General features: G+C 32.7%; 1 protein-coding gene across 1 annotated transcript in view; it reads left to right on the top strand.

Annotated features, from left to right (window-relative positions):
- Positions 1-973: 973 nt before the first annotated feature.
- The window catches only part of wdp (Leucine rich repeat protein windpipe), a 43,377-nt gene continuing 20,878 nt past the window's right edge, over positions 974-23,472 (top strand). The window contains exons 1-2 of the mRNA XM_013321079.1: positions 974-1,261; positions 20,723-20,771. The gene's annotated coding sequence lies outside the window, so the exon portion shown is untranslated. The remainder of the gene's footprint in view (positions 1,262-20,722; positions 20,772-23,472) is intronic.

Raw genomic sequence — 23,472 nt, 5'->3', positions numbered from 1 at the left:
AGGTAATGTTAGTACAAAATGAAAATATTAATTTGTAATGAATAGGGGAAGGGGACGTCCCCAGCAGAATTAATGTGTTATTCAATATCCCATCAGAGTTTGTATATTTAAATTTGTATTTATTGAAATTCTAAATTTTAAATTAATTATATAATTATTATAATTATGAAGTAATTTTATTCATAGGAGACTTTATAATTACAATGATTTCTTAAATCAAATTATAGTCTTTAATTACATCTAAGAATTGTTTATTAAAATAAGTATAATTCAAAGGCTAAAGTATTTAAAAAGTGTATTAATAATTAAACAGTTTTTAACTAAATCCGAAGTTATCATGGTACATACGGTCATGCAACAAATTCAAGTAAAATTTTATATAATACGAATTGTGATCATTTGATTGTCACACGAGTCGATCCACGACCGGTATTCTTATTAGAAGCTCTGTGTGTATGCTTCTATATTACTCTTTGGGGTCATGATATATACCGAAGTGTTCAGGGGCGGGAACTGGTTCCACGTAGACTGCGGGTACCCTACTTTAAATCGAACTAAAGTTACTTTCATCTGCGTTGCAAATGTATGAATGTACACCGAGAAATGTTTAACTTTTTATTGAATCAATTCCTTGTAAAAAATTCGTAATTAATTTTAAGATCGTTCGCGATTTAAATGATAATTATAACCGAAAATTCATTTTTTTTTCTCGACAGAATTTTTTGTTTTGTCTATTATATTTAAGCCAGAAACATTCAAGTTTCGTTTTATAACAAAGATTAGGGTCCAATAGAATGTTGTTACATCTGGCTTATCTTCGAGATATTAATAAAGAAAAAAAAATAGTTACAATCGTTTGAATTCGGAACGAATGAATGGCGATTGGATACGGCGATTGCATCCGAATCTGCTGTAGACATTCGAGTCTGGAACGGGCGATCGGGTCTGGTTGCATCGCCGGAGTCGGGTGGTGTGACCGAGCGTCAGTTCAGTCGTCACGTCAGTCCACAACGAGCCGTCGACTCGACAGTACGTCACTACGTCGCCACGAGCATCGAACGTGGCGCGATAAACTTCCACATACAAATAATAATCAAAAGCCGACTGTGCATGGATTGAGTGACAGTGCGTCAGTGAAGAATAAGTGTTCGGCTCCTACATACGGGACTCCAAAAAAACTATTTATTTTTTTCAAAACGAACACATCGAAACGAAGCAGCGACGAAATTGTTTTTCTTTCAGAATTGCACAATAATCCAAGGTGAGCGCATTAACTTTTTATACTAATTAATAAAGTTAGCAGTAATTCAATTAATAATTTATCGTTTTCTTGCTAATATTATACTGAATTAACAAATATTCGATTCTAGTCTAGATTCTACTACTTAAATAATTAAAACTTTATAACGATATTTCTATGAGAGGACGATACGTGTTTTTTTAATTCTTAGAATTATATTCCTGTCTGTATTTTTCGGACGACAAACTTTTATTTCAACTTGTTTAAAAGAATGCCAATAAAACTGTGCTAATTTAAAAAAAAAATCATATCTTTAATACCGTTGTACTTTTCGAGAAAATATCTCGGTTACTTTACGATGTCAATGGCTCACATTATCATTAAGAACTCGTATTTTCGATTTGAATAACAATTTAGGATGTCGATAAGATTTCGATGTGATGACAAATCAGTTTTAGTATAAAACATTAAAGCAGCCAAAATTTAAAGGTCACGAGATAATGATTAAGAACTCAATTACAAACGGATATTATTTTTTTTATGTTTAATACATTATATACCTACCCACGATTAATATAGATTCATATTAATTATACTCGTGAGATTTCTGTAACAAGGTCTTTATTAAATCGATGAAGTATTGCAAAATACTCATTAATATTAGTATTTATTTCCTAAAGTTGTAATTTATTAGAAGTGAAACTATTCTTGTTGAAGAGAAACGTCGAGGAATCTACACAATGGTGCGGAAATGCTAAACCTTACTGTTAGTAAAAAATGAAAAGACTTGTTTACCCCTCAACTACCTCTTAAGTTGACCTTTGCAGTTTAAGATGTTGGTTGTTCAATTTTAAATGTACCCGCATGTTTCTGACATTGACGAAAGAACAATCAACTTTAGTTTATTTTTTGCTCCTAAAAGTTCAAAATTGCTTAATAAAAATTAATGGGTAATTATTTTATGAATAAGTTTAACGTTAATTATAAATTGCTTAAGATAATTCATAATAAATATTAAATTAAAAAAAAATTAGAGACCTTGAATTAGGTTTCTCATGGAGTTGCTCTTGAACGGGATTATCCTGAGCAAATGAAATGCATGGCCACAGGATTGAATTGATCGACAAGAAGACAAGATTGAATAATTTTTCTACCCATATTCAAGTGTTAGCTATCTATTATGCTAGTGATTAGAATTTAATAAAGAAGAAGAAGAAAGAAAGAAAGAAAAGTTTTTATTATAGGTAATACAGATTAAACCAAGAAACAATATTTTATTTATGTTTTTAAATTTTTTATCTTGTTTCACCCTTTTTTTTAAATTTAATTATAATTTCATTTTCATCATCAGAATCTGTATCCCAGATATTTCTTAAAGTTATTATTAACGCAACGCCGCCATGCGTCATTTCGTTAAAAATTGTAATTTTGTTATTAACTTTAAATTACTATGAAGTGTCATTAGCAAAGAACTGCGTCAATGATTTTTTGTTCAAATCTGAAATGTAATGTCTTTAAACTGTGCGAATAATGATCCGAGGAACGAGCCTTGCGGTTCACTTAACATTTACAAGCCTACTGGTTTGAAAAGTTCTATTAGAATATATCCTTGTGTACCTATATCATGTTCTACAATTATTTCGTTTCTTGATTTTTGATTGAATGCAAATTAATACTGGTGGGCTAACTCAAATGCATCAGAACTGGTTCAGTAAACACCGGTTTTGTGCATTTCTAGACAGCACGGAGACTGTGGCATCACGATTCGCGTCGCTATTACAGTAATAGATGCTCGATTAGCGAATGCTCGGCCGCCATTAACCTCGCGACCGACAGAAGGCTATTCTGTCTGATTTTTTCCTTTTGTATTAACGTAAAATCTTTATTGTTTTGTGTTAAATAGACAACAATATTGCGATAATACAATGTCTAATCTTATTTAACCCTGAGTACTAAAATCATTTCCTAGAGTTTTTGTTGAAATGAAATTATTGTTCAATAATTGAACAAAATCAATTCTTACTGTGAAGGAAAACATCGTGATGCAACTTGCAAATATCTGAGAAGAGATTCAAAGATATGTGTGAAGTCAATCAACGCTGGATCAGGCTCCGAGCCCCTCGGTGGGGACGTATGGTGAGCTGATAATAAATTGAATAAGAATCATTGGGAAAGGCTTATGATTTGATTTGGACTGACACAAGCTGATGGTAATGTCATCATATGATGAATTTAGCTACTGTTAGCTGCTAATCGGTTTCAATTTTTAAAAATATCTTCTAGCTTCAAATAAGTGTTTTAAATTATTAATTAAAAAAAAATATAAAAATGATGCCATATGCAATCACTATATTACAATTTTAACGATATACCGAAGTATAATATTCGTTATTGTTATCAAAAAATGTTATAATTGCCAAGATGATTGTCTAAGGCAAACAAACGGTTTGAGAAGTGAACTATTGACCGATCAGTCAGTCAGCTGATAAGATATAGTTTTCTTCATAAATATATGTTGTTTATATCACAACTGTATTCTTTAATTTCTTTTTATTAGAGAAACGACTTGTTTTCAAAGTTAACGTTCACTGAACCGTATTGGATAAGGAAATTTTATTTAACCTTTTAGATGGAGTCGTACTTTTCTGTGCATTATTATTTATCTGACTGATATTATTATAAATGCGAATGTTTGGATGGATGGATGTCTGTTTGAAAGTAACTACAGGATAGTTGAATAGATCTCGCTGAAATTTAGCATAGATGTAGAACATAGTCTGGAAAAACACATAGGCTACTGATTTAGTATTATTTTCATTTCGCGAGACGGAGTCGCGGGCGGTAGCTAGACTTGTATAAACAAAACTTTATGGTTGTAAATACATATATAAAACACACATGTTCTGGGTAAAACCTAGTCAGTATTAATATTTTTATTAATCTGGGAAAATCCTGAACTGCAATGGTTAAAACTTTTGCCTTAAATTTGACCTCTAAATTAAAAAAATAACGCTCTTCTTGAAATTCTATTCATTTATTATTATAGATAGTTCATTTTAACAAAGTAATTTAAGGATTTCCATTGTCTCTTAATGTTTATATTTCAATAAGCTGCATAAATAGTATCACTCAGTTGGTTAAATAACTGGTAGATATTTAATAAATGATAAGACATACAAACAACACTTGCATACTGCAAGGTTAGATACTATGCAACGCTTTGTATATATAAGATTATATTGTCTCACGTATGCAATGCAGTATAAATTAAAATATTATGAAAAACAAATAATGCAGATAAAAACATTTAAATTTAAATTAATTTCTTCTGACGTGATAACGAGTGACTGATACCTAGGTCAAATAAAGATTACGAAATCTGCAAATTTTATGTGTAATTTGCGTGTTTATTCATTATCGTATTTTTACTAACTAGTTGGTACCCTACTGTGACGTGTTGTTACTTTTATTTTAATATCAACTATACGTCCCCACTGAGGATACCCTTAGCTAGGGGTAACTAGGCCATAGTCAACCAACTGACGAAGTGCGGGTTGGTTGACTTCACACATATGTTTCAATTTCTTTGCAGATATGTGCAGGATGCATCATGTTGTTTTCCTTCATCGTAAGACGTTACTTTTATTTGTGTATAAAAATATAAGAAGTTTATATTATTTGAGTTTTTCCTATATTTATTTCATTAAAATCATTTTATTAAGAATTAAAATGTTATTATTAGATTTCTACTTTTAATTTAATGGATATTTAAATCTAAACTACATTAGAGTTAATAAAGTAAAAAATTGTATTTATTTATCGTATTTTATTTTAATTCACAAATCGCAAAATAGCTGGATATTTATTACCATTATTAGAGCTGTCGGAGCAAATTGCGGATACAATGTTATCTTAATCAAGATGTTAACTACAATGTCTTCGCTTACTAGCTGTTATTCCGTAAGACAGTTAGGAAGCTTGCCTGATACTCGTTTATAATGATTAATGGTGACCATGGTACTGTACCGTTAGCTAAGATTCAACAATGTATCTTACAAGAATCTTATGTTACATAGTTATTCCAATCATTTGAAATACATTTATATGTTATTTAATCTTTCGTAAGATGTTATAAACTAATATATAAACAGCTAAGCACACGCGTCGATGTCGGCACCGACTAGTTTCGGACCCATCCAGGGCCCTACCTCAGGGTTATTTTGGGCCGCGTCCGCAAATGTCATTTTTCTATCGACATTTTAACCAATACATTACTGTTTTAAGTAGTATTCAATCTCGTGCTTTTCGTCACGCGTACCCAGTAATTTTAATTATAACTAAAAATACAGTAATTTCATGATAGTGTCCGTAGTTCCAAATTAATTTATGAGTTACTAATTAAATTTCATATAATTTGAGTCAATCATATTAATTTGTTTACGCAGAACTCGAATAGTTGTCAGGTAAAATTATAACAGCTAATATTTATTATTCACTGCGCCGTATAAGGCTGTGACATAACAACACCCGTCGTGTGTTAATTACATGTGATAGCATCTGTAATCTCTATGACATTATCTCCTGCTATCTGCCGGCTCCAAGGTTTACAACTGGCGGCGAGGCCCCTTTACACTAAAAGGTGATTATTTTGTAACAGGTAATATAGAATACATGGAAACATCATTTATGTATATCTTTTCTTTATATATATTCTAGGATATCTGTTATATGTATTTCAACACCTCAACCATCGTAGTTTCTTCTACAAAAGATTGAAGCTATGACTTCGTCCGCGTGGGATGAAAAAAAAACTTAGTTCCCTGCTATCGAATTTTTCTCACCTTTTAAACCTTCCCTAGACGTCAGCGAAAATTTCAAGACCGAGATGAGATAAATCCGTTCAGCCGTTCTCGAGTTTTAGCGAGACTAACGAACAGCAATTGATTTTTGTATACAAAAGATAATAGAATCGTATTAATCCTTAATTTCCCATATCTCTGATCATATATTTGTGATAAAATGCTCGAATTATAAAGCTCTCTTTATAACTGTAGTGAAAGTACACTGAATGGAATAATTAGTTCGAAGAACTGTATCACACTTGCGCGTGTAAAAAAGTATGTCATTGGGTCTTTCCTCAATGATAAATGTTTGCCGGTAGTGCAATTCGAATCGGCCGGCAATGTTGCAGCATTGAAATAGATATATCGTTTAAACTTTTGTCTGTCTAATCAGATTTGGTGTATTGAAATGATTTGCGTGTAGCGTAATCGATTAGTTTAAGCGACTTTCACCTTTTTTTCTCACGTGCTTACGATCATAATCGTGTGCAACGGTATTTTATCGAAGTGTGCGTTCGCTGTAACGTTTCAGCTTTCACCAAGCTGAAGTTCATGTTACCGTTTATCTTACAACAAAATTAAAAGGTTTAATTTATTCGTCGCACGAGAAGTTACATTCTATAGCCGTTCAGAAGTCTACAAAAACACCGTCCGCACAGTATTAAAAAAAACCTATATGTTCTTCATATTCTATATCTTTAGACATTCTGGAGATACCTTCTAACCAGCATCCATCCATTTAAACTTTCTCATTCATAATATTACTAAGACTGGCTGTGGCCTGCGACAGTCCGCGCGGATTAAAAAAAACATAATTAGTAGTCTATGTGTTTTTCCACTATATGTTCTATATGTGTGCCAAAGTTCATCGGGATCTTTTCAGGCGTTGTTGAGATACCTTCAAACAAACATCCGCCCATCCATCCATCGATCTAAACATTCGCATTTATAATAAGTTATTAAGTAAGATTGTAGAACACTTATTATATCTAGCAAAGTTTTACGGTAGTTTTTTTAAATGTTTTAATAGATGTTTAATAAGCAAGACGCAACCGGTTGTGTAGTAACAATCATACGATGCGGGCGGGGTGGGTTGCCATCCGCTTCGGCAGTATGTAACACCAGTATTGCTATACTAATACCGCTAATAGGATTTGTGTAGTATTCTGATACATATATAAACAGATTCTATCAGAATCGTATTAAAAGATACCTTGTTATGTGATGCGTTAGTGTTGTGTTAAATTTTGTTCAACTATGTTATAGGATTTTTTGATGATTAACATATAAACATTTATCTAACTTTCTTACGGTGAAGGAAAACACCGTTATGCAACCTGCACATACCTGTGAAGAAATTCACAGATATGTTTTGTTAGATAGAAAATCCGACACCGCGGATGTACTGGTACAACTCTAGCCTTACTAAAATGTCGACGATTAGGTCCCATCACTAATTATTCTGACACTGGACTTTGTAACGAAAGCACGTCATTCGCGCCAAAGGATTCTAATTAATGATGCTTTAAGTATGTAGTCAACCAACCCGTACTGGGCCAGCGTGTTTCACTATGGCCTAGTCACCCCTAACTTAGGGTAGGTTTCGAGTCCCTCAACGGGAACCTGAGCTGATAATAATTTAATAGGACTGTGAAGTTTTTTATGACATTAAAATTTGTACTTTTTTGTTTGAAAATCAATTAATCCTCGCTTTTTTGCTATTTTAGGAAAGCTGTAACAATCATTTTACCGTATAAAATCCTGTTTATCAAGTTATTTAATTGTCGGCGTGAATCCAAAAGCCCATTGACCTTCCCACGTCCGTAATAGTCTTAAATTTACTTATGTAACTTGTTTTTACGCATTAGATATGAAGGTACGGCTTCGAGTATTGATAGAAAAAAATTGTAACTTGATCTTTGAATGTTTGTACTACCATCGATTTTTAAAGATACTTAAATAAGATTGATCAAGGATTAACATCAAATAGTCGTAGTATATGGGGAGTCTCTAAAAAGCTGACACAACTTCTTTTCATATATTTCGGTTACAAAACTTGTTAATTCATTCGATAGCATCATCTCTATAAGGTCATGTATGAATCAGACGCATCTACACTTTGTTGCTTTATTAAGGACCACTAGTTTGGATCTCTTTATGCTTACTAACCTATTTGTGAGTGTCAAATAAGTGGACGCCTCTTTAATTTCATCGTATAATATAACTAAGGCCGAATTTAACTTGGTCAATACATCAATTCCCGACGTGTTTCAATTGCAGCATGACAGTTTAAAACCCTGACGTATTGTGACGTATCGTATTGTGTGAATGGTGTGACTATTTAATGGTTTAATAGCGAATGAACGTACTTGGCTAACGTCATTAAAATTGCATGCGTTTTATGAACCGTTTCGATACGTTTTTTTTTCTAACGTCGTGTTTGCTGCGTGAAATAAACGGAACGTGCTTAAGAATAATCAGCGTGTTAAAACACAAATATAAAATGTGTTTTTATTTATAATCAAACTCATTCGTAATAAAAAACATAGTTATTCTTGACAACTAAACGTTTTTGATAATGCATGAATGACGAACTCTATGATATTTTTTTATTCACTTGTATTTAATCGTTTGTGATGAAATAGTAGTAAGCTGATTAGATAAAATTGTGAGATAAATATGTTTAATTTCGTTAAAACTGTGATAAATGTTAAATTATTTTATAGCCACTGGTTGCACGTTTGCGCAAAATAATAATATAATTTTTCACATTTTTATAAAATAATTAGCTGACGCCCGCGACTCTGTCCGCGCGGTATTATAAATGGTAGCCGATTATCAGACCTACTCAATAAGCTTACAAAATTTCATGAGAATTGGTCAAGCCGTTTCGTAGGAGTATGGGAACGTAAATTGTGACACGAGAATTTTATAAATAAGATATTCTTTGACTTGTCTTGATTTTTGTTAAAATATTCCGAAATGGAAGAAGTGAACATATCAAATTTAAGGTATGTCAGTTACGTGTGTAGTGATTAAATTAAATAAGCATCTAATTTAATATTTAAATAGGGCATCGACTGGCGCTAAGGTGCGCCGTCTTCAACTAAATAGGTCATAGGCCATTATGTGACGATAGTCGCTGAAGTCATTGTAATTGTTCACCATTGTGTTACGACAATAAAACTGTTTTTAATATATAATTATATACAACATATATCTGACTTATGGTATAGAACTTTGTTTATAATTTGACCATTAAAAAATATGTTTCTCTTTGTTCTACTTGCTGAAAATAAAAAAATGAAGATAATAATTATGCAATATATGCGAAAGTAATTTCAATTGTATTAAAAAAACGTCGAAAGACTTGAAAGAACTTTTTTTTTTTCCTAGAAATATATTTCTACATATTTCCAAGAATCCTACGACTGTCATTAGAGGCACCATCCTCCGTGTTGCCATTTCTGTTCACGCATAAAAAGCTGGCAAGTCTACTTATGTAATAGCTGCATGTGGTGCTTAGCTCCTACTATATTTATTCACTAGCAGACGCCTGACTTCGCATGTGTACCTTTGTGTTCTTACAGACTGTGATCTATATATATGCCAAATTTCATAGAGATCTGTTCAGCCGTTCTAGAGATACCTTCAAACAAATATCCATCCATCTAAACATTCGCATTTATTATATTAGTAAGACTAAAAAGATTCAAACTGACTAATAATTTCTATTTATGATTAATTTTATTAAAGGTAAACACAGAAGTCAGCAAAGTTTCTCTTGAACTTGAAAACTATTAGTCGTACGACTAATAATTGTGCTACTTAATATTAATTTACTCATTTTATCTCTGAATATTAAACTTACTTTATTAGTTTTTAATCGAAAAATATTTGCGATTTTATATCAATTTTATCATTAGTAAATGTCGAGTTCGTTACGATTTATTTATAATCTTTAGTAGAGGTAAGTTGGATGGTTTTAGCCCAATATAGGCATGGTATGGTACCGGTCCAACATGGTGACTGCCGGTGTACCGGTCAGAATTCCTAATCGCATGTTTTGTTGGAGATAACTATCTATTGTTCTCGATGTTGTTAAATTCTATAATTAGTGAATGAAAGTTAAATAATTTCTCGATGCGCTATTGTTTCTTATAACAATTATGATGCAATGCAGTACATTTACGGAATTATTGTTTAAATAATGATATATTCACACGTGTTAACTGATTACTTTATGATATTATTTTACATACTAACTGAAGCCCGCGACTCTGTCGGCGAGGTGTTAAAAAAAAATTGTAAGTAGTCTATGTGTTATTCCAGTCTATGTTCAAATCATGGGTCAAATTTCATCTAAATTCGTTAAGCCGTTCTGGATATACCTTCTAACAAACATCCATCCATTTAAACTGTTGCATTTACAATATTAGTAAGAGGTAAGTTTTAAGTGACATTAAAATCTTTTATCATAGTAAGAATTTGTGATACTAGTTGCTGTGACGATTAGAGAAATATACAAATAGATATTAGAAATCAGTTTGCTTCTTTTGTAACAAATAATTTAACTAAGACTTTCATGGGTTTAATTCAAAATTCAAGGATAGTTTACACCGCTTTACACGAGCATTTACCTAAACACAAACAATTGAAACAAAACAAGTTGTTTCTAGAAAGCAATGGTGGTCAGATCTAAAATTGACTATTTCAATATTAAACTCTATGAACATTTTTAATCTGTCTTACACTATAAAACAAAAAAAAATATATAAATTAATTTTTAATTAACCAGATTTCTCATGTATTGTATTTCTCAAATACAGATAACATTAAGTAGTCAGTGATTTATTATGTTATTTATGTATTTCCCCAGACAAAAAGTAACTTTATCCTCTTGTTTATCTTATTTTACGTCAACAAATTCATATCAAAAAACCGTATTTATACAACGTTTAAAATAACATCGTGAATTCATTTACCGTTTCCCCGAGACATGCAGATTGACATTGATAACATTTGGTTTGCCTTTTTGCATTGACTCCTTTCGAAAATCACCTCATATGAGTAATATGAACTGTTGGCATTTTGTTAATGCAGTGGATTTAATTACTGACGATTATTTACAACCTTTACTGTAATATTGCTTGAATCAGCATCAATCACTACAGTGTCTTTTTATCAGCAAAAATACTAATAATATTGAAATGAAAGTGTTTTTGTATGTAGCGTTGTTCTGATAAACTCAAAAACAACTGAACCGATTTCAAAATTTATTTTATCATTGGAAATCTACATTAGTATTAAGTAACATGGCTATGTTTATTAATATATTTTTTTTAATTCTGTAGAGACGATATCGCAGGCAAAAGCAATTTTTTAAAATCCAATTTTAACTGTTCACAAGGACTGAAAGTAAGTGGATAAAAAGCATTGAATAGTTAATTATGGAAATAAATAAACTATTAATAATTTCGAATGCACTTTTAATATATGGAGTAGACATAGACCTTGGATTTACTGAGAAATGTGATTACTGCAAAAGTGTGCGACTATCTCTCGAAGATCCAAACGCCCACTGTTATAGCGTGGGTGAACTGACCACAAGAAAATAAATCTAGACCTGGAGACAACTGGTTATACAGGACAATAACACGGTAGGGACGGTTTACTAGCAGAGTTAGGTTTTAAATGGAATACGTTCACAAATGTACAAGAAATAGCCTTCTTCAATTTCGTAAACTTATAAGATTACGATACATAAAGGTAAATTCCATTTAATTATTGAATGTTTAGCCTGATGAAGATCATTGATTTCGATTCTTCAACATCAGTTCAAAGAAAGACTCAGAGGATTGCCTTATTAAAAAAAAAACTAAGAGAATCCTTTTTATTCCCTTTATATTATTGTTTAAATATAAATTGTATACAATTCAAAGTGCTATACCGAAGCGAACTCCAATTAGAAAGCTATATTACACGACTAAGACAAACTACCTAGATCAGGAGCGACCAAAGAGTTTGCAGGCCCACGCGAACTTACCGCAATTCAATCTTAAGCCTTTCCAACGGTAATGGATTCTCAAACGTTCGCAATAAACATTGTGAACTACTATTATAGAATAGACACTCGGTTCGATATTGTGGCATTCACGGGACAACTTAGACGTTTATAGCCGCTTACGCGTTACGGCCACTAACAATAATGACTGTCTCAAGAAAGTACGTGTATAAATCTCCCGGAGAAACTTGCTTGATTTATAGTTAAATACCAATATATTCCGCTTAGAGTATAATGAAACGTATTATTTCGATTGATTTAATGCAACATCATAATTCAATATAATGTTTTATATGCAATTCGGTAATAAGAAAGCTCGTTAATTTCATATGTATTACATACTAAAATATTTTAATAACAAATAGGTAGGTAAATTATTTATAGGTACGTTTTTCGTTATGTATCCAATGAAATAGCAAAGGAGCTGGCGACCAACTAATTTCGGCAAAACAGCGAATGACTGCTGCTCATAAACCTATCTTTACCCTTACAATAGGAACGCATAGAAAGTGGATATCTCTTCTTATATGTCACTTCCTCCGCCACATTCATCTTCCCTTCCAATTCCTCCGGCAAACACACTAATCAGACGAAACTTAGAATTGTGAAATTGTGGCAAACACTTCACCCCTTTTTCGGTGTGGTATTTGTCAGGTCGAGCTGGCCAATTCGTGCAACATGTTGCTAGCGTCTGCCTCTGTTAATTAATTAAATTATACGTAGCTAGTGTTTTGTAAGCATATATACCTTAAGAACGTTTTAGTGCTAAGATAAAGCTTAAAATGGATGTCAAATCATTTCTGTGCACGTCTCAAATGCTTCCTTATAATAAAAGACACAATAGGTTATCAAAACCTCAAATTGCTACTTGTGTTGAAATAAGGTAGCTTTGAAATATAAATAGCCATTTCATTATTTACTTGACCCATTAGCAGTTTGATACTGACAGTATTGCAGGTAGTAAAGCAACGGTTTCCGTGAACGAGTTTATTTTAACTGCGCCACAAAACAACGGATGGCTCCTTTTGGCACTAGCTGACCATTCTTACACAATTTATTTCAATACAAACAAGGAAGAAAAGAATTGAGATTAGACAAACAGTAGCCTTGTGACGTAAAGAAACTAAATCATAATCGACACAATCAAATATTTATAATCGATATTGATAAAATCTTATTTCATTTCTTGATTCGTTGTCTTATCAGTGTTTTGTTTTGTTGTTAAAAAGTCGTTTTATGTAATCATAATATACGTAAAATGTCAATGAATCTTAGAAGGATTTTAAAATAAATTGACTTCTATAATATTTTTTTCAGATTTCATGTTAGTACTGTCATGTACAAACTATTTTGTAAATAATTGAGTTGTACTACGACGACTTTGTCTTTGATATCTTTTTTCGTACACTGGACCAGTTAACTCATTCTCAGTAAACGATAATATGTTCCTTGCATATCTCATTATCCATAGCCTTCTCTTCGCATTGCGGTTAGGTAGTCATAAAACCACCATTATCGTTGTCTAGATTACTTGCGACCGCGAGCGTGGGGCGCGGGATATGTTCTATAGGTAGAGCTGGTGTGCTACGGCTAATGGCCACTGAAGTGCCATTCTACCGTCTCCCGATACACTAGACTGGTCGTCTCAGTCCGGTTTGCGCTCCCCGCAATTTGCTTTGCGGTGTCGTTCACCGTGACCATCCAGGGAATATACTATAACGAACTATCGTATCGTAAGTTATTCTCGTTGTATTCGAATAGTATTTTAGTGATTATTGATGTACTTTATATTCAATTCAATATTACACGTTCACACGACGTACGATTTACGTCATTACGGGTTACGGGTCTATCAATTTTTTCTTACAACAGTAAAAAAATCAAGTTCCGTCTCTGCGGTATTATTTTATTCGTCAGAATAATAACAAACCGGTTAAATAAAAAAAAGCAAATATTAGTACACAAGTTATTTGTCATGAGAGTAAACTTATAATTCTGCAAAAAATTACTTGTAACAATTGTGTACACGAATGTACCGTTGTATTGACTCTCATTGAAAACATACGAGAAGTGAGGTTCGTGTTATGATCGATCATGTTTGTTCTGCGGTCGTGTTGTGATTAAGTGGAGTCGTCTGATCGCATTGTTTGCGTCGCTTCGGTAAATCGATACGTGATTGACATAATTGCACTGGACGCCCGCCTCAATGTGGCTTCCCTGCAACACGGTATCTAGTTTGGCATGCATTGTAATGATTAATTCGATGATTGTTTTACAACTGATAAATAATTCAACACCCAACATACTTTTGTGCATAGATGTATGCAGAAGAAGCGAGACAGATGTACCACATCCTTGCCAAATAGAAGTCTTCTTACCTCGTTAGGCTACAGGCGTAAATTCTCATATATATTACATAGAGAGATGTAGAAATTCAGTCATTTATTACGAGATAAAAGTAAAAATATATATTTCGAACGAATACCGAATTCATAGAATCATTGTATATGTTAAGTATGTTTTTAACGGTTTTTCATTTTAAATCAGAATATTTTGCTGCCAGTTTCCATCTTGAATAAAAATATTAGGAACATTTATACGGATTAGTTTAACCTTTGATAAGTTCTTATAGCGTACTTCGACATAATAAATCAAAAAGAAACAACATCACGGTCAAATTATAAAACGAGACAACATGCGTATTTGTAGCGTTCAAAAAGTTTTAATCAAAGACGGAACACGAAAAAAAGGAACGTTTAAGCCGTCGCTTTTTGACGCTTTAAATATTAAAGAGTTTCGTTGAATACAGTTGACCTGTCTGGTACTAAGCATTCATTGTATGGGGCCACTGCCATTATTCTATGCAATCAAGCCACTACCTTTTGAGATATCGTCATATTCAATGACATCGCGTCAAGGTTAAACGTTTATTCATAGTTAGCGTTCAATTTTCAATGCTAATTGATCATTTGATAATGTATAAATATTATGTTATAAACATGTTAACATATCAGATATGTTTTTGCGTCATCGAATATGATTGTAGCTTTTAAAATCTCGGTTTCTTTACGATATCTACGATAATTAAGATACTATCGTCTTTAAATAATTGTAAATAGTTCCCCGTGGCTCCGTTTGCGCGGAAATAAAAAACTTAATTAGTTGCTTGATATGTTCTTCCAGACTATATTCTATATCTACATCAAATTCCAGCGAGATTCATACACCCGTTTTGGATATGTCTTTTAACAAACATCCATTCATCTAAACATTCGCATTTATAAAATTAGTAATAGTACGAGAATTTAAGTAATAAAGTTTAAAATTTCTTTCTTATTCTTAATAATAAACTTATTCAGCTGGCATCTTTAAATGTCAATGTGTTTGGCGTGAGAGAATTTTTTACAATATTTTGTTATAATTAAGTCATGACAAAAGACATAAGTAATATGAAATGGAATTCGTGATACACGTAGAGTAGGCATGAATGCGAGGTCGTCCATATATGTGCAAACATAACGGTGATAACAACGTTTGTGCACGTAAGTAACCGAGATAAAATCGACCACGAAAAGCGTAATCCTGTCCGTAAAGAAATTCCTACCTGCGTGGAGCCAGCGCCGTCGAGCCGACGCCCAATTTATTTCTATATCTCGCAACAAAAAATATCTTTTCCTTCACAATCTGTTTACAAGACCTCCGACACTGAGGCCCTTTGTACTTCGCCTCGCTATCCGACGTCTAATGCCGGCGACCTTTTTTTTTGTCCGCATGCTTTTCTTCGAATTTCAATTTTTTAACCTTCCGAACTTCTCGGCTCGAATGGATCCTGATATAAACTTGAATAAATTGATTTATCACAGTTGAATTTATTTCGTTCGCTTCTTGTATAGACGGTTGTGCTTTATTCCCAACGGAAACAATATTTTATATTTGTTTTTCGAAAATACATTCCTTTTGGGTCTGTTAGTAATACGGTAGATTAGTTGGCTCAAGCTTGGTGTGATAAAGTTAGAAACTTTTATTACATTTGTCACTAGCCTCACTATTCAAATGACAAGGAATTACATAATCAGAAGTCATTCGCGTCAGCTCAATTTGCATATGTGATATCATTTTCCTTATACCACACGATTCTGTTTAAAAGAATTCACCAGAATATCGCAAATTCGTTCGAAACGTATCAGTAAATTTTTGTGGTTCGTACATAGTGGGTGAGTATGCAGTGTCGCTGACAATATCACTGATTCATCACGCCCACTCGTTGCTTTTGTCTGTTGAATTAGTTACTGACAATGCCACCACCCACTTTCATTGACGTATGGTCCACTCTTTATCACATGTGCAGTTTCACACATAGATAAATAATGCCACTGATAATAGAAAGTAAGTTTGATCAATGAAATTAATTTAATTATTCCTATTGTTCCTATTGTTCCTATTATTTTAGCAATTACGAAAGAATCTAAGAAAATTAAAGATGTGTCTGGATTTTACTTTCAACCGGAAATTGTACGAAAGTAGACGATGACTCCATCGTTGCTTCAAAAATAATAGTAAAAAATAGATGAAGTAGACGGCGCGCTGCGTGCAAATATAATTTACACACTATGTACACTGTCCAGTAAGTCAATAAGTCGTCCGCGCCGACCTTGTTCACTGACAAACACTTTTATCAGTGAATGCTATCCAATGCTATTTTATTATATTACTCAAAACATATTTTATCACACGACTGGGAGGGTCACAGCTTCCTCGGGTATGCATTAAATATTTGCATAATATATTCCTCTCCAGTCTATTAAGAAGTAGTCTTAAAAAGCCCGTATTCTTCGCTTTGTATTGCCTAAATCGGTCCTTCATTATTATTGTTCTTTAATTAATAATCCAACTAATATTAAAAATGCGAATGTTTAGATGGATGTTTGTTTGAAGGTATCTCCGGAGCGGTTGAACGGATTTTGATGAAATTTGGAACACATATATAATAAAGTCTGTAAGAATACATAGGCTTATTATGTAGATTTTTTAATTCCATGCGTACGGAGTCGCGGGCGACAGCTAGTAATTAATAGTGAACAGATTTGAAATTAGACTTTATCATCAATAATTTCATTTATTAATTTCTCATGCTTGACCGTATGAATACTTATTTAGAATAAGAGTGTTATTTTTTTCGCTTTACTGGAAATGTATAATGGTTTCTGTCGGCGGTCGTTTCCCACGATCTCAGTGTAATCAAATGAATGTTGGCCAGATGAGGTTACACTTTGCTTGCATGCAATTTACGCACTTATGTGTAAGAACTGGCTTCTCATGTCTAGGATTATGAGGCTGTTTATTAACGCTTTATTTTCCAAAGGAAGTAGACGATTATTCGCATTTCTGTTGATCTTATGATTTTTTTTTAAATAAAAATATTAGCAGATTTTCTTTTGTAAATTTACTAATATTTCTTTTACCATTCCAACTAAGCTCTAGGCTTGTGCTAGGATATGGTTTACGACAATAGTCGAATGGCAGGATTCGAACCCCCGACCTAGGAGGATAGGAAATCCGTACCCGTAGCACGCACTGTTTTTGAAGATAATATTTACAACTGCATTTATATTAGAAAAAAGGAAGAAAAAATATACGTATGAAAGGTCAAGTATGTGTCGGCAACGTGAATTTATAGACTAAAAAAACAAATATTGAAAGCTACTATTACAAATCAGGAAATTTAAATAATCTGTTACCATAATAGCAACTGGATTCTCGACCAATGCGCTAACGAAACCAAAGAAGTAATTACTTATAAGCACTCAATCGTCCTGACTTTTATAAAGTTATCATTTTATGTAAAAGCAGACCACGGGTTGCAGTGTTATAAAAAAAGTGGCACAATATTCATATTACAAAACTTGCATAATATAACAAAGTGTCTTTATATTGCATTCATTTCCTGCCGATGGCAATTTCAAAACATGCCATAATAAAATTTCATATAAAAATAAGTAAGACAAATATTACACTGGTTCCTTCTGTCTTATTTTGGCATAACATCGCTGTGCAACTCAAAACTTTTAGTTAATATCTCGTACGGTATTTGCAGCGGTTTGGGTTAACCGTTAACTGACTGTAGCCGGTGTTTTATTTGTGCCATTCGCATGTTTTATCTTAAAAAATTTAAATTATATCGCAAAGGACCGTTGCATAAGCCGACCTTAATTAACACTGAATATTTTCACCAGCTAAGCGACTTACTATCTCGCTGCAGGATTTTGATACAGACGAAATTTGTGCTAATGAGATATAATTAATCGAAGCAAAGCTGGGAGTCTTGAAATAAAATGCTCTATAGACGAAGGAAACTCGAGCGGTGAAATTAGGAAAAAGTTTAAATAAAATAAAAGTAAAAATGAAAATAATTAATAAACATGAGAAAAGAAATGATTAGCATTCACTATGAGGAAAATATATTTACAACTGACATTTAAGCATCATGCAAAGAAGAATAAAACATTCTAATTTTAAAAATAATAATTAAAAAAAAAGTCTAAAAAGGTCTGTTTGTATCGGCAACAGACTCTAAATAACGTACTTCACTTGTTTAAAGTTACTTATCAGTGTAAAATTATCTAGTTGGTTACAATGCGTAGTACAAGGCGTCGCGTCGCGTTTAGCATTGACAATAGTGAAGTCAGCGCTTCTAATGAGCTAATGACTAATACGGTGACCGAAGAATTTACATTATGTTCAAACAATAGACGTGTTTTAAAGAATTACTTAAAGGAAACAATTTCGTTGTATACCTTGAGAGTAATGCAAAGAAAGAATTTATTTGAATTGTTAGACGACAGAATTTCTGCCGCATATTTATATCCTTCTCATAATAATAAAAAAACATTATACTTGTGATCTATATTAGAATTAGATTTGTAAGGGCCATTGCTATTTTTTTTAGCAAGATTGTCATTTTCATATCATACTTTTTTTTACGCAATTCGTCCCTATTATATAACGTGTTTCTATTATCACGACATTTATATTCAAGTAGTTTTAATTACGACAGATAAGAAGTACATATAGAATGTATTTAAATTGTTTTTACTTTGCCTCCATTCACCTTTGTATGTTATTTACAGAGAGCTTCATCCGTTGACGTCAATCTGTGATTATGACAAGTCAAATCAAATCGCTGATAGCCTTGTAACGAGTATTTTAAATCAATTTATCTTATTTACACCAACGATGTCACCAGTATCAAAGACACGCCTCATGGAAATTATTGTAACTTCGCCTTATCTATTACCTCGTGTTATATTCCTATACATTTTTTTAATTTTTTAATGAAAATTAAGAAGACTCTCCTCGTACAACTGTTGCAACTAAGAAATAAAGTTAATTTATTTTTATTTCAAAAATGTATTTCAAACTAGATATCGCTCGCGACTCCGTCCGCGCGGAATTAAAAATACTTAATAAGAGGTCTATGTGTTCTTCCAGACTATGTTCTACATCTATTCCAAATTACACCAAGATCTGTTGAGCCATTCTGATACCTTGTAACAAACATCCATCAACACATTCGCATTTATAATATTAGTAAGATGAGCAATGTATTTAATTAATTCGGTTCTAGTATTTGATACAAGGACTTGCAATATAAGGAACAGTCATCTGCTTGTTTCTTCGAGTCTACAGATAAAATATTTCCTACACATGGGCTCCTTGATCTGGGTACGAGCATTCAGATAACCTATGCTCCGATATTGAGGCCTAAATGCTGAACTGAGATTGCATTTCATATAGATGTTACTCCAATTGCTAGATACATTTAAAAGTTATGTAATACGTTGCGAGAAATAATTGCGGCAAATTATAAAATTTTCATTAGGTTTTTTTGTACTTACTGTTTGAGAAATCTGTTTTTAATCCATAGTTCAAATTAAATAGTGAAAGTTATACTATGTGTATGTGTATTGAGGAATCCAAGCAAAAGACGCTAAGAAATTATCTATAGACAACATTTTACAATAAAGTCAACGAAAATAACAATGTCGGCAATCTAATATAGCTTTTTTTTGCCATGATCTTCATTCATGAATTCTTCATTCATACCGGCGGGCTAGTACGAATATTTGCGACGCGTTCCTTCGTATCGTCATCGACAAAATATGTCCAAATCTGTGCGAGATTTATTGGTGTACTTTCACAAATTTTCTTGATGTCGTTACGAAAACGTTCTCACCAATATTCATGCTAGGCCCTCAGTACTCAATTATTTGGTTTATAGTAAAGATCAAAATCACGTGACTCGGGTTCGATTCTTACCTGTACCGTTAATAATGGAGCATCCACTGTCTGCCAACAGCTGCTCGGAGTTTAATCATAGTGATTTAAAGTCGACAATAACGCCGCATTGTAATCGAAGATTTTCTTATAAAAAGTCTTTGAAGCGAATACTTTTGCAACGGCTATTAATAAAGAAGCAGCTGGCAGCACAATTGTGTTGGTCCTGTATAAATTTATTTGGAATTGTAACGCGCGTAAAGGAAATTCAACTTTATACATGTTTGTTCTCTTTTGTTACAGAAGTGCAAGAAGTGGGATGCCGTAGAATTTCGTGTATATCTTTTAACAGGTTAGTAGTTGTATCGTTATATATGTTCCTTTTAAAAACAACAGGATGTAGAATAAGATTATCATCAAAATCATTGTAATATAATTTGTAATTGTACTGTCTTTTGTTTTTTATACGTAATTTTTACGGTACCGATTGATGAAATATTCCTATATTTTTCTTTGTTGTAGAAAAGTAGAAACTGTAAAATAAACTTATAATAAGACTCATCAACCTGCCCTTATCCCTATCGAGGGTCGGCACAGTATGTACTTCTCCTCCATACATCTCTATCAGCCGACATATCCAAATCTACCCCCTTCCTACGCATATCCTGTCTCACACAGTCAATCCATACTTTTTTTTTCGTCTTCCTTTACCTTTGTAGCCATCCACATTCAATCTCATTACTATTAAGACTATTAATAATTATAATTAATATATTGTCATTAAAATATTATAATTTACTTTATAAGTCTATAGTCCGAGACTTTTATGATACGGATATGGTTATGGTACAAAGTTCGTTGCATCAACTGTTTTGTTTTGATATTCCGAGTATGAAATTAACTGTTTTACTCATAATTTTCTTATCAATTGGACACGTACGCATATTACTCATGACATACATCGCAGTTGGTTTATAAAAAAAAATTTTAGACTTTACGTGTTGATTTCATTTTTTTTAGTTTATTTAATAATTAACTATTATTAGAGAATTAACAACTTCATTCACAATCTTCTTATAATTTCTCGAGCAGTCTCTTAGTATTGTGTCATCATCATCATCAGCTCACTATACGTCCCCACCGAGGGGCTCGGAGCCTACCCTAAGTTAAGGGTGATTAGGCCATAGTCAACCACGCTGGCCAAGTGCGGGTTGGTTGACTTCACACGTATCTTTGAATTTCTTCTCAGATGTGTGCAGGTTGTATAGTATTGTGTAATCAATCAATACCAAGTCAGTCATATTTTTGATACAAGAACCCTTTTTATTTGGTATTGGGTGGGAATCGTGAAAAGATACCGTAATTTTCGGGGAAAAGTGGGCTATGTGATAATTTTTTCATCCTAAAGCCATCTTGGTGGCCATCCACAAGTGTAACTGTGAGTACCCCGGGATCTCCAATGGAACACACCGCGACCACCGGATTTTTGTCACAAGAATCTATCCCATCAATCCGCAAGAGACGTAAATCATTCAAACGATAAACCATTTTTCATATTTTGATTTATCTTTGATTGGATATTACAATACAACTTTCTGCATTGCGTGCAAATTAATTTTAAATTGAAACTTAAGTATAATTCCGAAAGGGACAAGTTGATTGTTTTTAATTAAAGTGCAGCCGGACAATCGATCGCCAATTAATGTCCATTACTTTAAATTGACCGCAGTCGACAATATTGCACGACAGACTCCTTTCTTTATTGAACACTGATTTATATGTCCAGCCTTGTGACTTTTAAACGCCCTTTATTAAGATGTTTGCAAATGTTTTCGTCAGATTGAGTTGTCAAACTTTTTGTATTATAGTAAAATAAACCATTATTTTAATCAATTTCTTTTTTTTACTAGTATCTCTGTTTCCTGTGAGATTCTTACTAATTTATTAGTTTTTTGTTTAATAAAATTAAATGTGCAACATTCGTAGTGGCCAGATCGACGTCTTTATTCACTTTTCAATTTTTTTTTTACTAATTTCAATGTGCGATATTCGCAGTGGCCAGATCGACGTCTTTATTCATTTTTCAGTTTTTTTTACTAAATTCAATGTGCAACATTCGTAGTGGCCGGTTCGATCTTTATTAATTTTAGCAGTTTTTTTTACTAAATTTAATGTGCAACATTCGTAGTGGCCAGTTTGACGCCTTTCATTAGTATATGTACTCACGAAGAACTAGTTGTTTACTTTGCCACATATTTCTTTGTACATTATGTTACGGTGGTTAGGTGTACCATTATGATGACATGTGTCAACGAATTTGGAATTCCCAAGTGTTACTGGCTATTCACGAAATACCGAGTGAAAACAAGTTTTTTTTATTTTCAATGACATTTAAAGCCAGCCTTTGCCGGAATTAAGTGACTTATTTGGGTATGTCACTATAAGTGCAAATTTAGAGTTCTGTATAATATTATGTGATAACTTAAGTGTTTTATGTATTATACAAAAAGAGTGCATTTGTGCTAAATATATGCTAAAATTATATAGCTGACCTCGACTAATATATTTTAGCTGTCGATATGGTAAATTGGTTTTGTATTTAAATATAAAATTGCATTTTTCAAAAATCGTTAATTCTTATTTCAATTTCTGATCGGTTTTTGATTTAGTTAATTGGCTCAAAGTCTTTAACACATTAGTAGCTCGGGTAAGCCAACCAAGATCTTGTTTTTTTACTAATTAAATAAAGATATCAATTGGCGAAAAACATGATGTTAATTTTTTTTTCTTAGCAGCAATAAGAATAAAGATGCCGTCGGTGATTTTTTTATGCATTTTACAGCCTGGTTCGTACAAAAAAAAATGAAAAAACAGCACAGTAGTTTAAACCGGACGCGCCATCCGTTTCAGATGGTGCATACAAAGTCAATAACCCGCTTAGACCCATGCGGCTGATAATTTATGGGCGGTCGCTAATTTGATTTTATTAGAGCTATGAACCGTGACCTAGGCGAAGCTTGATAATTACTTTTAATTGCTTTTGTAAAGTGTTA

The sequence above is a fragment of the Papilio xuthus genome, unplaced genomic scaffold (genome assembly GCF_000836235.2).
Source record: "Papilio xuthus unplaced genomic scaffold, Pxut_1.1 DF825946.1, whole genome shotgun sequence".
NCBI classification, from domain to species: Eukaryota; Metazoa; Arthropoda; class Insecta; order Lepidoptera; family Papilionidae; genus Papilio; species Papilio xuthus.
This window is presented reverse-complemented; position numbering and strand designations above follow the sequence as displayed.